Source organism: Protopterus annectens, chromosome 3.part1, assembly GCF_019279795.1.
Source record: "Protopterus annectens isolate FY-2018-M chromosome 3.part1, PAN1.0, whole genome shotgun sequence".
In the NCBI taxonomy this organism is placed as follows: Eukaryota; Metazoa; Chordata; order Ceratodontiformes; family Protopteridae; genus Protopterus; species Protopterus annectens.
In genome coordinates, this window is record NC_056732.1 from 735,772,949 (window position 1) to 735,797,661 (window position 24,713).

Below are 24,713 nucleotides of genomic sequence, written 5' to 3' on the forward strand. Positions count from 1 at the left end.
AATTTAAAGTATTTTAAATACTGTACTGTTTCTTCATAGCAGAGTCTGCAAACAGGGAGGGAAAAGGACAGAGAAGTTGAGCATTTAATAATAGAATCCCATTGCTGTCCTTTAATGAGAAGTTATGTACCTACCATAACGTTCCATGTTAGTAGTCTTCTCTCGCCTTATTTCTTGCTTGATGGGTTCGGAGCCGAACCTCGGCTCCAACTCGGCACTTTGCTAAGCTCGAGAGTCACTTTTACCAGCTCGAGGCAGCCCCATATCCCATGATGCAAGGCGGTAAGTACCCAGATCTCGTTTGGTACCTATAGGCAACAACACGTAGCACAAAAAACCTTCCTATAAGGAAGAAAGGCAAAAAGCCTAAAGGATGGGCTATAAGAAAGGCCAGAACTAGCTGGTCTTAAGAAGCAATGTTCCAGATAGGGAGAAAAAGGTCTGTCCAGGCCAGGGGGCCGGAGGGATGGTCGCAAGAAAGAAGGCGAGAGAAGACAACTAACATGGAACGTTATGGTAGGTACATAACTTCTCAATATTAAGTTGTCAATCTCACCTTCATTCTTGCTTGATGGGACCGCGTCCCTAGCACCTCTATCCTGGGTGGCTCAATGGAACAGACTCTTGAGAACTGTAGAGCCAAAACTGGCTCTATCCTTGGAGGCCAAATCCAATTTGTAATGAGAAACATCCAATTTGTAATGAGAAACAAAGGTATGAGGAGTGGCCCAAGTGGCTGCTGCACAAATAGTGTCTAATGGAAGTCTAGCTTGAAAAGCTGTGGAAGTGGCTAAGCTTCTGGTTGAATGTGCTTTTGGTTTTGAGCACAGCTGTTTTTCCCTGAGCTGATAGATTTTGGAGATGGTGGAAGAAAGCCATCTAGATAAGGTTACTTTGGAGACAGGAAGGCCTTTTTTATTTTCAGCATAAGAAAGAAAGAGCTGATCGGATTTCCTGAATTGTTTTGTTCTGTCCAAATAATATCTGAGTTGGCGATGAACATCAAGATAATGCAATTTTTGTTCCGATCTGTTTGAGTAATTAGGGAAAAATACAGGGAGATCAATAGATTGGTTCAAATTAGTTTTCGAGGCCACCTTAGGCAAAAAGGTTGGATTAGTTCTCAAGGATACCCTGTCCTTGTGGAAGACCAAATAAGGGGGACGGACAGAGAGAGCATGAAGTTCTGACACTCTCCTGGCCGAGGTAATAGCAACAAGGAAGAGTGTTTTCCATGAAAGAAACTTCAGGGAACATGAAACAGCTGGCTCGAAGGGAGGAATAATTAAGGATGTCAGCACCAGATTTAGATCCCATTGAGGAGGAGGACTCCTGACAGGAGGTTTAAGGAGAAAAATTCCTTTTAGAAAGGCTCTACAAAGCCTGTGGGACATAATGTTGTGATCTGCAAACCCGACATGAAAATTCGAAATAGCAGCCAACTGAACTTTGACCGTGGAAGATGAAGAGCCCGAGTGAAAGATTTCCGCTAAGAAATCCAAAACTGCATGAACAGGGGCAGTAAAGGGATCTATATTTTTAGATTTTGCCCAACAAGAGAAGCGTTTCCACTTGCTGGTATAAATCCTTCTAGTAGAGGATTTCAGGGAAGCCACTATGATATCCCTAACAGGATTAGAGATCATAGGAAGCCTGGCTAAGGAAGGAAGTGGAGCAACCAAGCTGTGAGGTTGAGAGAAGTAATAGACCGATGCAGCTGACCCGATTGGTGAATCAGAAGGTCTGGCATTGGGTCCAGATGCCACGGCTGCACCAATAGGTGACGATGGAGGAACGGAAACCAAATTTGTCGAGGCCAATAGGGGGCAATGAGAATCATTTTGGCTCTCAAAACTGTGGCTTTCTGGAGTACTTGTGGAATCAACGGAAAGGGAGGAAAGGGAGGAAAGGCATAAAGAAGTCCCTGGGGCCAATCCTGGGTAAGAGCGTCTCTGGGGGGATGGCCTGGCAGTGGGAAGAGAGAAAAGAAGTCTGGGCATTTGCTGTTTTGGGGAGTAGCAAAAAGATCGCAACATGGGCGGCCCCATTCTAGAAAAATCTCCTCCACTATAGATTGTTTGAGAGACCACTCGTGAGGCATGAGAATAGCTCTGCTCAATCTGTCCGCTAGAACGTTGGTTTTCCCAGGGATATGCGTTGCTACCAGAAACCGATGAGAGGAGATCGCCCATTGCCAAAGTCTGAGAGCTTCTCGACACAAGGGGTAGGACTTGGTTCCGCCCTGTTTGTTGATATACCATACTACAGACATGTTGTCTGTGTGAACTGCAATTGTTCCCAAGGGAAGAAAGTCGTTGAGGGCTTGCAACGTTAAAAGCACTGCTCTCATCTCTAGGACATTTATGTGCAGGTGGTATTCGAACGGTTGCCACGTCCCATGAACCATCCTGCCCTGATAATGACCCTCCCACCCGATCAGGGAGGCGTCCGTAGTGACTGTGGCTACCGGGGTCGGGGATACAAAGGGTCTGCCTTGATGAATCTGGGGAGAAGAAATCCACCATGATAGATGATTTTTGCAAACTTGTGTCACCAGGATTTGGTGACGCATGGGAAGTTGTTGGTAGGACCACTGGGTGAACAACATCCATTGAAGAAGACGCATGTAGAAGCGGGCCAAGGGAAGAAGGGTAACAGCCGCTGCCATGAGGCCCAACACCTTCAGAACCATTCTGGCTTGCACCTTTTTGCTGGCAAGGATGATCCGTACGTGACTTTGGATATCTGAAATTCTTTGGTCTGTGAGGGTTGCTGACATCCGAACAGTGTTTAAGTTTGCGCCTATGAAAGTAAAAGACTGGCAGGGCAATAAGGAGGATTTTTCGTAGTTGATTGAAATTCCTAATTGAGTGCAGAGATTTAGAGTGTAATCCCTGGCTTGGAGAAGTTGATGCCTGGTGGTGGCTGAAAGGAGCCAGTCGTCGAGATACGGAAACACCTGGAATCCATGACGTCTCAGGTGAGCCGTGAACACTGCCATACATTTGGTGAACACTCTGCGGGCTGTAGTGAGACCAAAGGGCAGGGCTCTGAAATGAAAATGAATGGACCCCAGCCGAAAGCGGAGAAACCTTCTGGAGTGTCTGTGAATTTTTATGTGATAGTACGCATCCTGAAGGTCTATTGAGCACATCCAGTTGTTCTTGCCCGGGAAGGGCAAAATTGATTGAAGTGTGACCATTCGAAATCTTGTCTTTCTCACAGACTTGTTGAGTCTGCTGAGATCCAATATTGGTCTCCAGTCTCCCGTCTTTTTGGGGACCAAAAAGAACCTTGAGTAGATTCCGGGCTCTGAATGGTCTGTTGTAACTGGCTGAATGGCCCTTTTTTGTAGAAGCTTTGATACTTCTAACTTTGCTAATTCCCTTAGACCGGGTGGCACATCTGGAAGGGAATTTTTGTGAGAGAAAGGACTTTCCTCGAAAGGAATCTTGTAACCCTCGGATATGATCGACTGTACCCATCTGTCTTGAGAGAGGGAACGCCAGGCTTCTGGGTACAGCGATAGTCTTCCCCCGACTGCCTCCAAGGATGGACAGCCGGGCAACATCTCAGGGATGCTGGAAGGGCTTGTCAGAGAGAGACTCTCTGCTTCCCTGGTTTTGTGGACCCCCTCTGCCTCTAGAGCGGCGTCTGTTATTATTACCCCCTCTGCCTCTAGGGGTAAACTGACCACGTGTGTCTGGCGTGACTCCCTGGGATTTACGGAACCACATTTTTCCACCCTTCTGACCTTTGGGGTAAGGTCTAGAGGGGGTAGAAAAATGGACCCCTACAACAGAAAGAGTCTTGCCGTCCTGCTCACACCTGGTCAATGTATCCTTCACTTGAGGGCCAAACAATGCTGACCCATCAAAGGGAGAATTCATGAAGGACGCCTTAAAGGGATCTGCAAAATTACAGAGTCGCATCCAGGATTGACGTCTGAGAGCCACTCCTGTACCTGCGGCCCTACTCGCTCCATCTGCTGCATACAAAATCAGCCGCATAGAGGAGTTAGCTATGGAATTAAGGATTCCTAGCTGAGAAGCAATCTTTTCTTGAGCCCCTGCAGCCGTAGGATCCTGCACTACTTCACCTAGTTCTTTAAGGATGTCCCTTTGGAGTCTGGTGAAGTGACATAAATAGTTCAGCGAACGCATGGCAAAGGTCGCTGAGGAGAACATCCGCTTACCATTCCTATCCATGGTCCTAGAATCCTTATTAGGAGGATGGACTGGCACGGAAGGATCTGCAAGTTTCTTCTTAGTGGCGGCTGCCACCACCATGGCATCAACAGGGACACCTTTTGTAAGGAATTGCTTTTCAGAAGGGGCTGTAATAAATTTAGACGGCCTCCTAGGAACTGGCTCTACAGAATCAGGAGCAGCCCAAGCCTTTCGAGCAATAACCTCCATAAGGGGGTCGAAAGGAGGAGACACCCAGGAGGTGGAGGGTCGAGATCCAAACGCCTCTAGGTATACCGACTCATCATCGGAGGGCTTTATGGAGGGCCAGTTTCCCCTCTGTTTTAGGAGTTCCAGGATGTCTGAAAAGGAGACATCCTCAGAGGGGGATCTTGGGGATCCCTCCGACTCATCTAAGTCGGTATCTGAAGTGATAGACTCAGGGGAGTCCAGGTGTTTCCTCTTACTCCTCTTGCGCGGAGGATCTCCTGACTGGTCAGGAGAATCCTCGGAAGAGGGGGTTCTTCCCAGTGGGGAAACCTGAGGCGGTGGATCTCTAGGTCCGGGAGCAAGAGAGTGGGAAGAGATATCGACAGGCACTGTAGAGGGAGGAGCTAAGGGAATAGACTGCTGACTGAGCCCAGTGGCCAGCACACTCTTCATCACCTCGAAGGCCCCCCTCCCAGGGTAACCCGAGAGAATCCGTTCCGAAGAAACTGGGACTCCCGGGCCCACTGAAAGGGAAGGCTCAGAGGCAGATGTTGGAGCCGAGCTCACCAAGGCCGAAGCTCCAAGGGGAAGAGCGGGGTCGGACAAGGGTCCGATGCCACTCACACCCTCGGAGGAGACCAGGGAAGCCCGATCACCGAATCCCTCCAAGGAAGGTCTCGAGGAGGAGATGAGTACATGCGGAAGGTGCAGAAGGAGGGGGTATCTGCCCCTCAGCCATAGCCGTAACTATTCCCGTAGACTCCAGCTCCAAACTCTGTTGTAGAGTCGAAGGAGGAACTTGAAGGGGGTGTGGACTAATAGTCGTCTGTTGAGATGGACTATGAAGCATCTGGGCCAGCGCCTGTGATTTTAATTATCTGCTTACCACCCTCTCTAAATCATGGTCAGATAACCTGGAAGACCTAGATGATCGGCTCCGTTCCGAAAGAAGAGGTGAGGCCGGAGCCGACAGAATCGGTTCCAAAGAGGGGGACCTGGACCTCTTCCTCGAAGGAACCATCGGAGCCGACAAGCCCACTGATCCAGTCGGAGATGATAACTTTTCGGCTCCGAGAGAAGATCTAGATGCATCGGCTCCAGCCGGAGCCAAAGCAGGTATCGAAATAGTGGTGTCGGAGCCGGTCGGCGCCGACACCGAAGCCTGGGCCACATGGTGGTCGGAGTCAGTACTCGGAACCGACACCAAAGTGACCATAGTGGTATCGGCACCGATAGCCATCGGTGCCGAGGATTTATTCAAGGTCGGATCGGCTCCAGCTGGAGCCGATCTCGACTCCGACAAAGTCGGAGCCAAGGCCGAAGGCTTTGGTACAGAAGCCTGGGCCTTAGTCTTGGAAGGCTTTCCCGGAGCCGATTTGGCCGGGGAGCCCTCCGGTTTAAGGAGTCCCCTTAAAATGAGCTTGTTTCTCCTTTCCTGCAGGACTCTCTGGCTAAAAGAGTGACATATTGCACAGGAGTCCTGCAGGTGGAGAGGTCCCAGGCAGTATAAACAAGAAGTGTGACCGTCTGTCAAAGACATCTTCTGACAGCACGAGTCACACTTCTTAAAGCCTGAGACCCTCTGCTCTTTGGACATAGTGGATACAGAAAACAGTACACACACAGTCCCAATCAGACAATTAAAATTAAAGTATAACCAGTAAAAACCTCACACACACACACACCCTGATTGGGGGGGGGGGGGGGGATGGGTGGGAAAGAAGGCCTGACTAAAAAAATTAAGGAGGAAGAATAAATTTAGTCAAAAAGGGGCTTACAATCAACTAAAAATGAAAGATTTCTAAGAAAAAATACTTTTTATCTGAAAAGGGGCTAATAGCAGTTTAAAATTTAAACACTTACCAGGAGCTGGTAAAAGGAGGACCTCATCAGCGAAGCGGCAAACGAGATCTGGGTACTTACCGCCTTGCATCATGGGATATGGGGCTGCCTCGAGCTGGTAAAAGTGACTCTCGAGCTTAGCAAAGTGCCGAGTCGGAGCCGAGGTTCGGCTCCGAACCCATCAAGCAAGAATGAAGGCGAGATTGACAACTTAATATTCTCTATTCAAGGGAGAATTTAAAATGTCATTTTTATCATGTAGGAGGTTCTGAGAATGCAAACCTCCTTGAAAACAGTACCAGTGGCCACAGCCCTGGAAGAAGTATCAGTCATGCACACACTGCAAACAATGAATAATGACCTGTGCAATAGATGAAAAAGGGGGCAGATTTTTCCTTGCAAGAAGAGACTGCAGATAAAACAATCCTCACACTTTCACAGTTTGTCAGACCAAATGAATATATGAGCCTCACAATTCAAAACTCTGAAAATCAAAGTTGCAGAAGTATACACTTTTCCTCATACATGCATAGCTGGCCTTAGGCATAGGCCAACTAGGCGGCCGCCTAGGGCGCTGCTGTGGTAGGGGTGCTTTTTCAGTATTTATTTGGTGTAGGTAGACCAGGATGGGGGCACCAGGTAGTGTGGTGGGGGGTGCCATGGAGCCCTTTTGCCTAGGGTGCCAGTTGACCTAAGGCCGCTCCTGCATACATGGGAATATTGTTCTCATCTTTATCAGAAACAGTACAACTGGAATTAACCAAGTACTTAGCAGCAGTGGAATCCACTAAAGGTACAGCTGATCAGGTTTGGGAGCAGTTTATAAAAATCTAAAAGACTGAAGAACTTTACACATTCTATCTGCCTTTTTAGGGGCAGCTAGCTAACCATCAGGACATTTGCAGACAGTAAAGCAGAAGGAACAGGAGGAATGTGTGTAGGTTCTGCAAAACCCTTCTGTAAGGATTCAATATTTTATGAGAGACTGAGGAAAAAAGAAGTTATGTACTTACCATAACGTTCCACGGGAGTTGTTCATCTCGCCTTCATTCTTACTGAGGGGTTCGGAGCCGATCCCTTGGCTCCGAGTCGGCCTACTACAAAGCTTGAGTTTTTCAAATAGTTCGAGGCCAAGTCCCTATCCCATGATATCTTGTCTGCGGCGTATAATACCATATGTCATTCTACAACTCCATAAGAGAAAGTATACAAGAATTGAGTGACCAGGAAGGATCTACCATCTCGGTCTTTTGAAAACCCAGGAGGGGGTAGGAGGGAGGGACGTAAGAATGAAGGTGAGATGAACAACTCACATGGAACGTTATGGTAAGTACATAACTTCTTTATGTGAAGTTGTACTATCTCGCCGTCCATTCTTACTGATGGGTAGCGTCCCAAGCACCATCTATCTCGGGTGGCTCACGAGAGTATATTTTCAGGACAGTGGATCCAAAGGAGGCACTGTCAACTTTGTAATGAGTGACAAAGGTATGCGGTCTTGACCAAGTGGCTCCTGCACAAATGTTATCAATAGGAAGTCTGGCAGAAAAGGCAGGGGATATAGAAACTGCTCTGGTTGAGTGAGCTTTAATTTTAAGTTGCAAAGGCAGCTGAATAAACAAATGCGATACAATCATATAACCATTTGGACAGAGTTGTTTTAGGTACTGGCATACCTTTCCTGAGAAGGAAACAAAAAGCTGTTCCGATTTCCTAAAATCTCTTGTTCTAAGTAAAATCTGAGTTGTCTGTGAACATCACGTTTATACAGCATGTATTCTAGATTGTTGGGAGTGATTGGGGAAGGAAACTGGCAAATTAATAATTTGGTTAAGATTAGTTTCAGTGCATACCTTAGGCAAAAAGGAGGGGTTTGTTCGAAGTGAGACTCTTGTCAGCATGGAAAATCAAGTAAGGAGGTTTAATGGACTAGGCTTGAAGCTCTGACATTCTGCGGGCAGACATAATAGCCACTAAAAAGACAGTCTTCCATGACAAAAATTTGAAGACACGAGGAAGCTGGTTCAAATGGAGGAAGAATAATACGGGAAAGCATAAAATTTAGGTTCCATGGGGAATAGGGAGATTTCACAGATGGTCTGAGATGAAAGGTCCCTTTGAGGAAGGCTTTGGATAATTTGTGTGACATAATATTCAATCCTTCGAATCCAAGATGAAAGTTAGAAATGGCAGCAAGTTGCACACGGACTGTTGCTACTGCAGCTCCTTTATTGAAGATCATGGTCAAGAAATCTAGTTTAGAGGCCATAGGGGCTTGTTAAGGATCAATATTGCTTTTAGAGGCCCATACAGAAAATGTTTTCCATTTGCTAAAGTATAACTTCCTCATAGAGGATTTATGAGAGGATACAAGAATTTGCTTTGTCTCATTGGAAAGGTTATGGAACCTGGCTATGATGGGAATTGGAGCAGCCAAGCTGTCAGCTTCAGGGACTGCAGAGAGGGATGACGTTTCCCCAACGAGTGCGTCAGAAGGTCAGAAACTGGGTCCAGAATCCAAGGGTCCTCCAAAAGATGAAGGTGAAGAAAGGGGAACCAAATCTGATGAGGCCAATGAGGGGCTATTAGAATGATGGGCCTTCCCAGAGTTTTTGTTTTCTGTAGAACCTTGGGTATCAACAGGATTGGTGGAAAGGCATAAAGGAGATCCAGAGGCCAATTGTGAACGAGTGCGTCCCTTGGGGCTTCTCCTGGAGGGGGAATCAGGGCAAAGTAGCTTCTTCATTTCGTGTTCATGTGACTGGCAAAAAGGCTGCAGCAAGGCTGGCCCCACCTGCGAAAAATCCTGTCAGCTATTTCTTTCTTGAGGGACTACTCGTAGGGCAACAAAATTGCTCTACTCAGCTTGTCTGCTATCACGTTGGATTTCCCCAGGATGTGCGTTGCTAACAAAGCGCTGGGTGGAAATAGCCCACTGCCATACTCTTAAGGCCTCATGACAAAGGGGATACGACCTGGTTCCTCCTTGTTTGTTCAAGTACCAGACCTCGGACATGTTGTCTATCTGAATCGCAGTCATACCCAGAGAAGAGTGTCCTGGAAGTACTGCAATGCCAAAAGTACCGCTATCTCCAAGACATCGATAAGCAGATGTGTCTCTTGATCAGTCCATGTGCCTTGGGCTGTCCTTTCCTGTAAATGCCCTCCTCACCCTATCAGGGAAGCGTCCGTGGTCACTGCGGTTGCTGGTGGGGGTAAAACAAAGGGACATCCTATCGTGACATGAAGTGAGGTCAACCACCACTGAAGATCTTTTTTGCAAGAGTTTGTGATCATTATCAGGTGAGACATGGGAAGCTCTTGGTAAGACCATTGAGTGAGCAGCCATTGCAGTATCCACATGTGCATACGACCCAGCAGTATGGCCAGAATTGCAGCTGCCATCATGCCTAACAACTTTAGAACTTCTGATGCTGGAGCTTTGTTTCTGGATATCAGAATTTGTTTTTGGATATCAGAATGCGGACTTGCTGACAGAGTAATAAGACTTTCTACTGGATGCCTTAGAGTGGTGCCCAGTTCTGCTCCGATAAAAACAGTATGTTACGATAGCGACAAGGCAGATTTTTGAGTTTATTGTAATGCCCAGCTGGCTGCAGAGTGGAATCCCTGGCTTGAATGAGTTGATGCCTGGTGGTGGAGGTAAGGAGCTAATCATCTAGGTACAGAAACACCTGGAATCCTAAATGTCTTAGGTGAGCCGTGACCACTGCCATACACTTGGTGAACACTCTGGAGGCTATAGTGAGACCAAAGGGCAGGGCTTGAAACCGGTAATGACTGGCTCCCAGCCAGAAGTGCAGATGATCCCTGGATGGTCTGGACATTTTTATGTGGTAGTACGCATTCTGGAGATCTATCGAGCACATCCAATTTGTCTTTCCCTAAAAAGGGAAGTATCGACTGAAGTGCGACCATCCAAACCTTTTTCTTGACAGATCTGTTTAGTCTGCTGAGGTCCAATATAGGTCTCCAGTCCCCTGTCTTTTTTGGAACTGAAAAGAATCTTGAGTAAGTTCCAGATCCTGTCTGGTCTGCTGGTACTGGTTGGATGACTCTTGGCAACGTTTGGACCTCTGCTGTCGCTTGTTCCCTGTAACTGGGTGGAACATCTGGGGTTTTTCTTGTCAGTGGAGGGGTTGTAGCAAATGGAATGAAGTATCCTCTGGAAATGATACTTTGTACCCAGTTGTCGTTTGTTATTTTGAGCCAGGCGTCTGGGTACAAAGATAAGCGACCACCGACTGCCTCCAGAGCAGGACAGTTGGGCCTCCTTTCAGGAGCGCTGGTAGGGCTTCCCAAAGAAGTGATCTTTGTTGCCCTGGTTTTGCAGACCCCCTCTGCCATGAGGGCGGCGTCTTTCATTATTGCACCCTCCTCTGCCCCTGGAAGGGGGTTCATCACGCGTGTCCTGAAAGGCTCCTTGGGCTTTTCGGAACCACATTTTCCCTCCCCTTTGACCCTTGGGGTAGGGTCTGGTAGGGGTGGAAAAACGGACTCCGACAGCAGTCAGAGTCTTTCCCTCCTGCTCACACCTGGTCAAAGTTTCCTTGACTTTGGGCCCAAAAAGGGATGAGCCATCAAAAGGGGTATTCACAGAGGATGACATTAAGGGCTCCATGAAGGAACACAAGTGCATCCAGGAGTGCCTCCTAAGAGCAATTCCTGTACCCACTGTCCTGCTCATTCTATCAGCTGCATATGAAATGAGGCACATGGAAGAGTTAACAATGGAGTTGAGGGTAGCAAGCTGTGAGGCAACTTTGTCTGCAGCTCCTGCAGCTACTGTACCCTGAAGAGCATCTCCCAGCTCTTTAAGGAGATCTCTTTGTAGTCTTGTGAAATGGGTTAACTAGTTAAGCGAACGGAGTGCAAAAGTCACTGAACTAAATATGCGCTTCCCATATCTATACATGATCCTGGAGTCTCTGGATAGAAGAGGAAGTTTCTGACATTTCCTTTTTGGTGGCTGCAGCCACCACCATGGCATCAACTGGCACACCTTTGGTCAAAAAGGATTTATCTTGGGGAGCAGATATAAACTTATTAGGCCTCCTAGGGGCAGGCTCCATGGTGTCCAGAGACTCCCACGCCCTTTCTGAGGCCAGCTGCATAAGCTCATCGAAGGGCAGACACACTCAAGTGGTGGAAGGCCGAGACCCGAAAGCCTTCAGGAGAACAGACTTGTCTTTAGTAGGGTTTTTACTGGCCTGAGCTAGCGAGAACCTCTGATCTGTTGCAGCAGCAAACTAGATCTGAGGTAACTCTAGGTGCATCATGGGATAGGGATTTGGCCTAGAGCTATTTGAAAATATCAAGCTTTGTAGTAGGCAGACTCGGAGCCGAGGGATTGGCTCCGAACCCATCAGTAAGAATGAACGGCGAGATAGAACAACTTCACACCCTCAGTTTTCTCCAATGAAAACATTGGCACATTCTAGCAATAGTCTCAGAGAAAACTTCCCACAGAGAAAATCAAACTATGATCTCCTCTGAGTCATCCCTACATCTTCCTGTTCACATTCAGAATTATGGCGGTCTTCAGGAAAAGAGGAATCCCTTTTTCTTTTACCGGAAACTGCTTTACAAGGAGGCTCAATGGCCTGAATTAAACCCTGAGCCAGACCAGGTAGAAATTTGAGTAGCAGCAAATACATGCTTAGCTTTTTGTTTCTTTTTGACAGGAAAAATGGGGTCAACCATGTTACTAACGGCAGCAGCTGCTTCCCCAGGGATGGGCACTACATTCTGACACAAGATGAAAACCTTCCCTGTGCCCTCTCCCAGGACTGACAAGAGTGGCTCTCCCTTGCCCACTGAGGGGACCCCAACAGCCACAGAGGACATGATTAACCCCTGGTCCATAGTGGCTATATGTGCTACACCAGACAGACCCAGGTTAAAAGATGAGTGGTCTGAAATGCAACAAATGACCACAGCAGAGTCACCCACCTGCAGCCAAGGCAAATTTCTAGCTTGCTGTACTGGAAAAGGCAGCTTGTTCATTTTTTTTTCTTTTTTTCATGGCTTAAAGGACCAACTGTGGGATTGGTAGCCTGTTCATGTTCAAGATGAAAATGGTCTTTCTTTCCCAGGGAAGACTAGCATCAATTGCTGGTAAACACTACCAGTTTGTCCACAATCATGTTGGAATTCCCCAGAATGTGAGTTATCAGAAAGCGGCTGGATGCTATCACCCATTGCCACACTCCTAGGGTTTCCCGACAAAGGGTAAGATCTGGTTCCTTCCTCTTTGTTGATGTACCAGCCATGTTGACTGACTGGATAGCAATTGTCCCTGAAGGGAGGGTTGAGTGAAATTCCTGCAATGCTAGAAGTACGGCCCTCAGTCCCAGGATGTTGATATGCAAATTGGCCTCTGAGATGTACCAAGTGCCTTGGACTGTCTTTCCCTGAAAATGCCACCCTCCTCAATCAAGGGCGACTTCATAATTTCTGTTCCGACTTCATCCATCACATTACATCCTGTTTGCATCGGTTGGCTATGCGGATTAGGTAAGACATCATAGAGATGACTATTTTGCCAGCAGCCATTGGGGCAACCTCATGTGGTACCTTGCCAAGGGAACTAAAGTGACTGGTTGCAGTCATTGACCCTAGGAGTTGTAAGACTAAGTGAGCCAGGACTTTGTCATGAGACAGTATCACTTGAAGCTGTGATCTTAACCTTTGCAGCCTGTGAAGAGGTAGAGCACAGCCATACAGGAGTTCATGTTGCTCCGATGAATTCTCTCTTGCATGGGTGACAGCTTTGACTTTTCCCTGTTTACTGAAATGCCCAAGTACTCTGCAAGTCTAAGATTGAGACCAAGGCATGAAGCAGTAGATGCCTGGTGGGGCTGGTGAGGAGCCAGTCGTCTAGACATGGAAACACACGGGATCCTTGTAGCCTTAAGTGAGCTGCTACCACTGCCATACATTTGGTGAACACCCTGAAGGCTGCAGTGAAACCAAAAGGCAGTGCTTGAAATTGGTAGTGACCGGCTCCCAACCAGAAACAGCAGTATCTTCTACAGTACTTGTCCATCTTTATGTGGTAATATGCATCCTGAAGATCTACAGAGCACATCCAATCATCTTTCTCCAGAAATGGAAGGATAGACTGCACTCTGACCATCTGGAATTTTGTCTGTCGAACAAACTTGTTCAAAACACTGAGGTCTAGAATTGGCCTCCAGCCCCCTGTCTTTTTTGGCACTAAAAAGAATGGAGTAAAACCCGGATCCTATTTGGTCTGGTGGGACTGTTTGGATGACTCTCTTCTGAAGCACCTTTTGAATATCTTGTGCTGCTGTATCCATCTGTCTAGGTGGAACATCGGGGATTCGCCTTTGCAGTCTTGAATAGAGCTTGAAGGGGATATGGTAACCTCTGGTAATTATCTTCTGCACCCAATAATCTGAAGTTACTGAGTGCCAGGCTAAGTGAGGCAGAGAGAATCTTCCTCCGAGTGCATCCAGAGGTAGACAATCGGGCCTCTGCTCAGGAGTGCTGGTAGGGTTGTCCAGAGAAAGAATCCCTGGAATCCTGGTTACACGGTCCCCCTCTGCCATGGGAGGGGCATCTTCCAAATGAGTTCCCCCCTCTGTCTCGGAGGGGGGGGGGGACTCACCATGTGTGTCCCGAAAAGGCCCTTGAGACTTCCTGAACCACATCTTCACACTCCTCTGATTCCTGCAGCAAGGTCACTGAGGAGTCAAAGAACGCACTCCCCACAGCAGAAAGGGTCTTAACATCTTCCTCACACCTGGCTAATGTGTCTCTGACTTTTGGGCCACACAACAAGGTAGCATTAACAGGAGCACTGACGAAGGAAGAGTTAAAGGGGTCCACAAAATCAGACAAGCCTCAATCGATGTAGTCTGTGAACTGGGAGTGATAGCAGACAGGACTGAGTATTGAACACTGCTCCAATGAACTCTATTTTTTGTGTAGGGACAAGGTTCGATTTCTCCCAGTGTATCGTTATTCCCAACAATTTTGCCAGAGAGAGAGAGAGAGAGAGAGTATAATGTAGTGCTGTTACCAGAAGAAGTTCTTTGGGGGCGTTATGGAGCCAGTAGTCCAGATGTGGAAACACCCGGAATCCTTTTAATCTCAAGTGAGCTGTTATTACTGGCATGCATTTTGTGAACACATTGGCGGCTGTAGAGAGACCGAACAGCAGGGCACAGAATTGATAATGACTGGCTCCTAGCCAGAAGAGAAGTAGACTCCTGGAGTGTTTGTCCATCTTGATGTGGTAATATGCATCCCGGAGATCTACAGAGCACATCCAATTGCCTTCTTTTAAAAAGGGGAGAATGGACTGAACCATGACCAGATGACATTTGGTTTGGGTGACAGACTTGTTTAAGCTGCTGAGATCCAAAATGGGTCTCCAGTCCCCTGTCTTTTTCGGCACCAAAAAGAATCTCAAGTAAAATCTGGATCCGCACTGGCCTGGTGAGACTGCTTGGATGACACTTTTCTGAGACAGCTTTAATAATCTCTGAAGCTGCTTCTTCCCTTTGACTTGGTGGAACATCGGGAAGATTTCTTGGGAAATATAACAGACAAGAAAGGGAATGGTGTAACCTCTGGTGATAATGCTCTGCACCCAACGATCGGTGGTAATGGATTGCCAGGCAGCTTGGTGCACAGAGAAAAGACCCCAGACTGCTTCCAGAGGTAAGCAATCAGGCTGCTCCTCAGCAGCGACAAAGCTGTCCAGAGAAGGAATCACTGGAGCCCTGATTACGAGGACCCCCTCTGCCTCTATGGGGGCATCTTCCGGAATTGTTACCCCCCATCTGCCTCTGGGAGTATCATCACCACGTGCGGCACAAAAGGGACCCTGAGATTTCTTATGCCACATCTTTCCACTCCTCTGATTCCTGGAGAAGGTACGCTGAGGGTTGGAAAACAGCTGGCCGACAGCAGACAGGGTGTTTCTGTCTTGCTCACACCTGGCTACCGTGCCCTTCACTTTGGAACAAAAAGGGATGAAGCTTCGATGGCAGTATTCAGAAACTAAGACTTGAAGGGGTCCGTGAGGTCACAAATGCGCATCCAGGCATGGCGCCTCATAATGCCCGAACCCGTTCCTCTAGCTGCCCCTTTGGTTGCATGTGACAGCAACCTCATGGGCGAGTTGCATATTGATTCCAGGGTTGTAAGCTGCGAGGCCACTTTGTCCCTGACCTCGTCTGACAACAGTCCTGTGAGCGTCCCAGAGAGTTCGGTGATCAAGTCTCTCTGGAGCCTCGTAAAATGTGCCAAATAATTCAGGGACCGTATGGCAAAGGTCCCTGATGCAAAAACATGCCTCCCAAGTCTGTCCACCACCCGGACTCCCTGTTGGGTGGGTGGACAGTGGGAATTTCCTCAGCCAAGTCCTTTTTCGTGGCCACCGCCACCACCATAGCATCAACTGGTAACCCTTTGGACCAATCTGGGTTCTACTCGGGAGGGGAAAGAATTTTTGTCTGGTCTCTGAGGGATTGCCTCAATGGAATCAGGGTTCTTCCAAGCGCACTGCACAGTTAGCTCATTGGCAGGCGAGGTGACCCAAGAGGTAGAAGGCCAGGAGCAAAAGGCCTGCAAGAACACGGACTCCTCAGATGAAGGGTTGGAGAGCTTCCAGTCATCTCCTCTGCTTTAACATTTCCAGGATGTCTCCTAAGGAGACATCAAGAGGTGACCGTGGGGACCCTTCACCATTATCGTAATCCATGGCTTCCATTAAGAACTCCTCGGGTGAGTCCAGGTGCTTCATCTTACAAGTCTTCTTTCGAGGCGGCTCATCAGTGGGGGTCTCTGAAGAGGACTCAGAAGAGCGGGTACCATTAACAGGGGTGTCCTGCGGCTACTCTGCCTGGTGTCCTGGAGGGGGGTCTGTGACAGCTGTAGCTCGGGGGTGAAAACTGGGGTTGCGACATCAAAGGAGTGCTGCCAGAAGCAAGAACCCTCTCCATCGGAAGGCAGGCCCATCCACAGAGGGAAGGAAGCCCAGAAGCAAGAAAGACAACCTCGGAAGCGGGGTTACACCCCACTCCGATGAACCCGCCCCCACAGATGGACCCTGAAGCAGGCTCAGTGCGGACACAGCTACTGTTACAGAGGATGGAACCGAGGAGATAGGTGGCTCTGTATCCCAGGTCGACACACCTGTCCTCCAATCCCCAAGACTGAGGAAGGACCGGTTCAGCAGGAACTCAAGACCAAAGCGACAAACTCGGAGCCAGCGTGAGATGCACCGTAGGTGCAGAGGTGATGTTTCAATAAAGATGTCGGAGCAGAAGGCTTTGGAACCAAGATGGTCGAAGGAGGAGTGTAAGACGGAGTCCGTGGAGAAGGCAACCCAAGTCCTGCAGGTGGATGGGTCTTAGAAAGTGAGGGAATCCCCCTGGTTAACAACAGCTGGTCCACAAGACACACTATGTCATATTCAGAAAGGTTCCTGGCGGATCTAGTGGATACTCTGGACAGGGAGTCAGGACGTTCGATGAAGAGGCTATACGCTTGGCCCAGAAATGGATCTATGGAGGGGGAGTATTGGGTCCGTGGTGCAAGGTCTGACGGCACCAAAGTCTCTAGTTTCGAGACCGGAAGTAAAGGGGTCAAATCCAGTGATATTAGTACAATACTTGGTGCTGAAGTGGCACTCAGAGCTGAAACAGTCTGTTCCAAAATGGAAACTAGTGATGTAGTGTAGTCGAAGGAGTGCCCTGAGCCAAAGTGGCCACAGGTGCTAAAGTCGAAATAGACATAGGAAGGTCTATGATCGGTGCTGGAAGGACCGGTGCTGTGGCTTTGGACAACTACTGATACTTGGGGCGGGTGTCATCTGCTTTCAAGTCATTAAGTTTGTATTTAAAGCACATTGCTTCAATCCTCAAGGCTTTTCTACAGCTGTACAAAGGAGTTATGTACGTTCCATCTGAGTAGGTACTTCATTTGTCTGCAACCTGTGGGTATCAGATCCGACCTCGGATCCGAGCCGGCAGCTTTCCAAGCTCCAAGATCCTTGCTCCTCCCCCTACCCATAATCCCCTGCTACCAACCATATTACCTCAGATCGTTTTTTTTTGCCTCACCAACCTGGGAACACAAAAATCAACTGTAAAGATGATCAGAAAATCCCGAAAGGTTCGGGGGATGGCGGGGGGGGGGTCGGTTGCAGACAAATGAAGTACCTACTCAGATGGAACGCGATGGTGAGTACATAACTTCTTTATCTGAAGTAGTTACTTCATTTGCTCTGCAACCTGTGGGACAGAGTCCCCAGCTACCTTATAAGAACCTGGGTGGTCCTTACGGAAGGATATTCCGAAGCACTGTGGAGCCAAAAGAAGCCTTACTCCTCGAAATCACATCTAGTTTATAATGAGAAATGAACGTATGAGAAGAGGACCAAGTAGCTGCTGAACATATGTCGTCCACTGGAACCCTAGACCAAAAAGCTGTTGAGGTGGCTACAGATCTTGTAGAATGAGCACGGATACCAACCGGGGATGGCTTGCCAGACGATATGTACCCCTGAATAATACACTGACAGATCCAATTTGCTACAGTTACTTTGGAAATGGCTTTGCCCATGGCTGATTTTGCATAAGAGACAAACAACTGGTCCGACTCGCGAAATTCTCTAGTCCTATGCAAGTAGAAGCGCAGCTGTCTGTGTACATCCAATTTATGCAATGTGTATTCTCCCTTGTTCTGAAATTTTGGAAAAAAACACTGGTAGATTTATCGATTGATTTATATTTGCTTCTGAAGCAACCTTAGGCAAGAAAGATGGGTTAGTCCTGAGGGACACTATCTTTGTGAAAGATACGGTAAGGAGGTTTCATACACAAGGCTTGCAGTTCTGAAACCCTTTTGGCCAAAGTAATAGCTACTAAGAAGGCTGTTTTCCATGACAAGAACTTCAACGGAACCGAGGCCGCAGGTTTGAAAGGTGGACTCGTCAAGGCTTGCAAGACTAGAGTGAGATCCCATGGGGGAACCACAGACTTTATCGGTGGATTTAAAAGAAAGATGCCTCGTAAGAAGGTTTGGCACAACTTTGTAGATGCTAAGGAACCTATGCCGTCCCCCACATGAAAATGGGAGATGGCCACCAATTGCACCTTAACTGTAGAAGCACTTGCTCCCTGCTGAAAAATCAATGAGAGGAAGTCCAGAATGGTCGGAATAGGGACAATAAATGGGTCCAAGCCCTTGTCTTTGGCCCAAATGGAAAAACGTTTCCATTTACTGTTGTAAAGTTTTCTGGTAGATGGCTTATGAGCCGCAACCAGAATGGCCTTAATGGGAGATGAGATAATGGGAGATGAGATACCGGGAGTCCTAGCCATTATTGGAACTGGATCAGCCAAGCTGCAAGCTTGAGGTTGACCAGGTTCGGGGTTGGGCAACCCACGGGATGCGAGATCAGGTCTGGACTGGGATCCAGAATCCACGGAGGAGCCACACTGTGAGACCGCAGAAAAGGGAACCAGATCTGTTGAGGCCAGAATGGGGCTATGAGGATAACTCTGTTCCCCAACCGACAGGCTTTCTGAATGAATTTCATCATGAGTGGAAGGGGGGGATAAGCATAAAGGAGCCCGGGAGGCCAAGCATGGATTAGAGCGTCTCTGGGGGTCTCCCCTCTGGGAGGAATTATTGCAAAGTACTTGCTGCATTTTGTGTTTAAAGGAGAAGCAAAAATATCACAGCGAGGCCGACCCCATTTGTGGAAGATCTGCTTCGCAACAGATGGATTCAGAGACCACTCATACGGAGTGAGAAGCACCCAACTTAGCTTGTCCGCTAATATGTTGGACCGTCCCGGGATGTGCGTTGCTACCAGAAAGCGGTTGGTGATCGCCCATTCCCAACCTCTCATAGCCTCTCGACACAGGGGATAGGATCTGGTTCCTCCCTGTTTGTTTATATACCAGACTACAGACATGTCTGTCTGGATCGCAACAGTCCCCAGGGGAAGAAGGTCGTGGAGAGCTTGCAATGCCAAAAGCACCGCCCTCATCTCTAGGACACTGATATGCAATGCGGTCTCTAGGGAAGTCCACGTGCCTTGAACGGATCTGCCTGAACAATGCCCCCCCCCCACCTGAGGTGAGAAGCATCCGTGGTCAACGTGACTTCGACCGGGGGAATCACAAAAGGCCTCCCTTCTCTGAGTTCCCGCGCATGTAACCACCAAAGAAGGGAGTCCCTGCAAACTCTGCTCAGCGCTATCGGCGTGTTCAATGGGTGGAACGAGAGGGACCATTGGACTTGAAGGGTTCATTGTAATATTCTCATTCACAGACGGGCATGGAGGGAAAGACCGATCACTGCTGACATAGACCCCAGTGCCCTCAGGACTAACTCAGCTGGAGGAGGACAACTCCTGAGAAGGGCTAACACCTGATACGACAAGCTGTTCAGTCTGACTGACGTTAGAGTAGCTCGGGAGATTCGAGTATCCAACCTGGCCCCTATGAATTCTAGGGCTTGAGTGGGGCACAGGCAGGACTTCTGCCAGTTCACTGAAATGCCTAGGTTGTGGGCTAGAGTCAGTGCGTAATCTCTCGCCACAGAGAGTTGATGCCTGTTGGTCGCGGTAAGGAGCCAGTCGTCTAGGTACAGGGAAGACCTGAATGCCCTGAAGTCTCAGGTGGGCTGCAACCACCGCCATGACCTTGGTGAACACTCTGGGGGCTGAGGTGAGGCCGAATGGAAGAACCCTGAATTGATAATGACTGGCTCCGAGCCGGAAGCGGAGAAACCTCCTGGATCGTCTGTCCATCAAGATGTGGTAGTATGCATCCTTAAGGTCTATGGAGCACATCCAGTCATTCCCCCGCAGAAGGGGGAGAATAGATTGAAGAGTGAACATCTGGAACTTTTCCTTGGGTATGAACAGGTTCAATGCAGAAAGGTCTAAGATGGGTCTGAGGTCCCCGGTTTTCTTTGGCACCAAAAAGAACCTTGAGTAATAACCCAATCCGGACTGATCTGGGGGGACGGGCTGGATGGCTCTTTTTCTTAGCAGCTTCAAAATCTCTGAAGCCGCTGCCTCCCTCTGATCGGGTGGGACATCGGGGAGGCATTTGGTTTTGGGGGGAAGATTTAGGAATGGAATGGAATAACCTCTGGAAATGATACGGAGCACCCATCGATCCGTGGTAAGGGACTCCCAGTTTGACAGGTGCTCCTTCAACCGCCCCCCGACTGCCTCCAGAGAGGGACAGTCGGGCAAGCCCTCAGGGCTGTTGCGCGGGTCTGTCCGAGAAAGGTTCTCTAGACCCGAAATTACACGGCCCCCCTCTGCCTCTGGGCCGGCGTCCACCTTGTCCTCCTCTGCCTCTAGAGGACGAGTGGTCCACAGCTGGATGGGATTGCTGAGACTTGCGGAACCACAGCTTCTTTTGTCCCCTCTGATTCCTGGAGAAGGATCTTTGGGGACTAGAGAAGCGGACTCCGACGGCAGACAGCGTCTTCCCGTCCTTTGCACTTTGGACCAGCGTATCGCGAACGGTCTTGCTGAAAAGAGCAGAACCATCAAAGGGGGCGTTCGCGAAGGATGCCTTGAAGGGATCCGCGAAGTCGCAAAGACGGAGCCAGGTGTGACGTCATAAGACGACCCCTGCTCCGCTGGCTCTAGCGGCTCCCTCCGAAGCATGGGAGAGGAGCCGCACAGACGTATTAGAGATGGATTTCAGAGTGGCCATTCGTGTCGTAAACACATTCTTGTCTCCGACCGACATGGACTCCGGGGGGGCTGCAGCGTATTCCTTGATCAAGTCTCGCTGTAGCCTGATGGTATGTGCTATATAGTTCAGTGCCCTTATGGAAAAGGTCGCTGAAGCAAACATCCACTTCCCAATCTCGTCCAACACTCGAGTTTCTTTATCTGGCGGGTGGACCAAAGAACTCTCCTGAGTGAGTTCTTTCTTGGTGGCCGCTGCCACCAACATGGCATTAACAGGGGTTCCTTTGGCCCATGACTGTCTATCTGTGGGGGGACTTAAGACTTTATCGGGACGCCTAGGGATTGGTGCCACGGTGTCAGGCTCCTTCCACACCCTGGTGGTAATTAAGTCCACCAGGGGGTCGGCTGGAGGGGACACCCAGGAGGTAGATGGGCCTGCCTCAAACGCCTCCAGGAACACGGATTCATCAAGGGAAGGTTTTTGGGTAGACCACCCCCCTCTAATACGCAACATTTCCATGATGTCTCCAAAGGAGACATCTTCAGGGGGTGACCTTGGGGAACCCTCCCTATCATCTAAGTCCGTGTCGGTGGTAATGGACTCTGGGGAGTCCAGGTGCCTCCTTTTACACCGACGTTTCCGAGGAACCTCCTCGGTGGGGCTATCCGAAGAGGGCTCATCCACAGGTAGTTGTTCCTCCACGGGAACTAGCTGGAGGGCTTGGGCAGGCTGTCCCGATGGTCAGATGATGGAAGACAGACCCTCATACAGTGGGGGTATGGGTGGATCCGAAGCCTGAACTGGGGACCTGGAGGACAGTACCCTCTCCACTACCTCAAAAGCCGAAGGAGAACCGCCCTCGCCAGCCTCTGAGAGCAATCTCCTCGGCTCCGAGGAAGGGATCGGGGTTGGAGCCGATGCACTCGGCACCGAGAGAGAGGTGCGCTCCGAAGCCAACAGCTCCGAAGACACAACTCCTCCCTCGGATCCGACGTTCAGCCCACGGCCCCAAGAGCTCGGATCTGACAAGCTCAAGGGCATAGTCAGCGAAGAGACCAGCGCTATCGGCGCCGACAAATCCCTGGGCCCGAAGGGGCCCGGATCCGATGACTCCAAGATCTGAAAACGAGTCTGAGAAGGAGTGATCGGGGCAAACATGGGGGCCGCACTCCCCCCCAGAGGGGGGGGGGAGGCAAGAGCACCCCCATCTGCATTTGGGTCTGCAAGAACCGATGCATCATCCGATCCATATCCGCTTCGGAGATGCTTCTGGTTGACCTGGAAGAGGTAGTCGAGGCGGGCCGGGAGGGCCGCCTCAACGACCTCGAGGGAGACCGATCCTCCTCCTCCGGCAAGAAGCTAGGCGAACGGAGCCGAGAGGAGGAGGATCCGGAGACCCCCGAAGGAGACTTAGCTGCTTTAGCTGGCGGAGCAGAGGGGTGAGATTCAGCCCGCCTTTTATGGGATCTATGTCCCTCCTTATCCTTGTGCCTCTTCTCCCTGGCAGAAGAGGCACTAGTTTCCTCAGAGCTCAAACCCAAAGAGGGAGGTTGAGTCCCGGGTTGAGCTAAGGGAACAGAGGGTGCCAGGGCCGCCGAGGCAGCCGGAGCCCGAACGGGAGAGGAAGAAGAAGCCGACTCCTGGGGGAGCTTTCCCGCCAGGATCAGCTTGTTTTTCCTATCCCGAAGTACCCGGGGGTTAAGATGGGCTGCCCCCAGGCACAAAACGCACCGAGTGTGGCCATCAGCTGGGGAAAGCTTGTGGCCACACTCAGTACATTTAGAAAAAATGGCCTTAGGCCCTTCCGACATCTTAGCACTCACACACACACCCAAACGCTAAGGGGGGAGGGGGAGTGACTAAAGAAAAGCTAATTAACTGCACCAAAAAAATTAAACTAGCACAAAAAGGGATAGAAAAAAGGGCTAATACCACACACACAAGATTTTAAGTTCTAGAGAGTTTATAAATCACGAACGATCTCACCCAGCCAGGAGCTTTTCAAAAAGGAAAGCTTCTTCAGCCGCAGCAAAAAACGATCTGAGGTAATATGGTTGGTAGCAGGGGATTATGGGTAGGGGGAGGAGCTAGGAGCTCAGATCTTGGAGCTTAGAAAGCTGCCGGCTCAGATCCGAGATCGGATCAGATACCCACAGGTTGCAGAGCAAATGAAGTAACTACTTCAGATACTCTATTCTTCCCTGCTTGACTGAGATTCCTAAACAGTGAATTTGACTAGCGATAAAAAGAAAAAATGTGCACCGCATTGATTTAACAGGCATGTTAAAGGAGTGTGATGTGCTATGCTGATTAAGTTTATGGTGATGCAGGTTGTGAGTGACCATCATAGACAGAGATGTTAGTAACAGGGTAGAGCAACTAGAAGTCAGATGGACTGTATTGTTACATTCCGAAAGAGGGGAGGGGCTCAATGAAGCGGTTCCTTTCAAACCTTATTTACAGTCATGTGGTTTTGTTAAATGACAGCACTGGATACTTTATTTCATTTGTAACTATTTATACGTTTTTAACTTTTTGTGATTCTATGATCTGAGGAAGCATCTGTACGTGAAAGCATTCATCTGTTTATTAAAGTTTTATTTATCTTTCAACTGTGCAGTGCACACATTTTTTCTTTTTAATCGTTGCTACTTGTTTTATTGAGGTGCATCATTTCCCAGCTGTTTTGTTGCTCCACTGAACTTAACTGCAGGTGGTGCATTACACTGTTGCACAGTTGCTTACAGTGCTTACAGGGACTCCTGTTATCTCATTATTATTCTAGTTTTGTTGGGCCTGCAATAATTTCTTGTTTAGCACCCTATTTAAATTTAATTCCGCTCTGCTTTACAACTCCTGAATATCAGGATAGATGCTGGCTCCTTTTTAACCCTGCACTGGCTGGTAGTGGTGGTGGTGGGGGGAGTAAAAGACAATGAGCAAATGAATAGCCTTTAAGTTCTAGTGTTCAATGTATTTAGATCATTGCAATCTGCTCCCCTCTGTTTTTAAGGGGTTCCTTCTCTACAGCCCCATCAGGTTACTGCACTCTACCTCTATGTTGTTGTCGTCAGAGGTCCTCAAGGTGCAACTGCAGGCACCTGGAGTTCATTTTTTTGCTAACATATACCATATCTTTGGAAACTCCTCCGCCAGTGGGTGAAGGAGTCCCTCATGTTGACTACTTTTAAGAGGTCCCTGAAATACAACCTTTTTAATACTGGCTTCCAACCTGCCATGATTACTACTGCTTTCAAGCTCCATATTTATTTCCACCTACTTATTCCTTGGGGTTCCATTCAGAATGCTGGAATGCATATCACTGCACAAATTATTTAGTGTGTTAGTGCAAATTGTTAATTCAACGATGTATGCAATGGTTAAAGTCTGTGAATGTAGTTTGATGTTGGTATATTAAAGTAATTGGGGGAAGTTCAGGGAGCTTGTCTCCTTGAAGTGTTTGGTTTCAGTGAGTTTTCATTTTACTTTTAGGTTTCAATGGAGTGCGGTTTGTTATATTGAAAAGCTGATTTAGTAATATTTGGCTGTTCAATATAGATCCTATACCTCTTGGCAACTAGGCTTAATCTGCTTGTTTTGCTCTTCCTGTTTTTATCAAGCAGTGCTTGGTTTACAAGCACCTTAATAAACTTAAGCTTCAAATAAACTACAGAAAAAAAGTCCTGACAATACTGAAGAATGGAAACTAGTGCATCTTTTCTTGGTCTAGTGCATGGGGCCAAAA

At 48.6% G+C, this 24,713-nt stretch overlaps 1 protein-coding gene across 5 annotated transcripts in view; it reads right to left on the reverse strand.

Moving 5' to 3' along the window:
* Positions 1-24,713, reverse strand: part of SYBU (syntabulin) — a 1,013,882-nt gene that overhangs the window by 502,851 nt on the left and 486,318 nt on the right. The gene's annotated exons all lie outside the window — the stretch shown is intronic.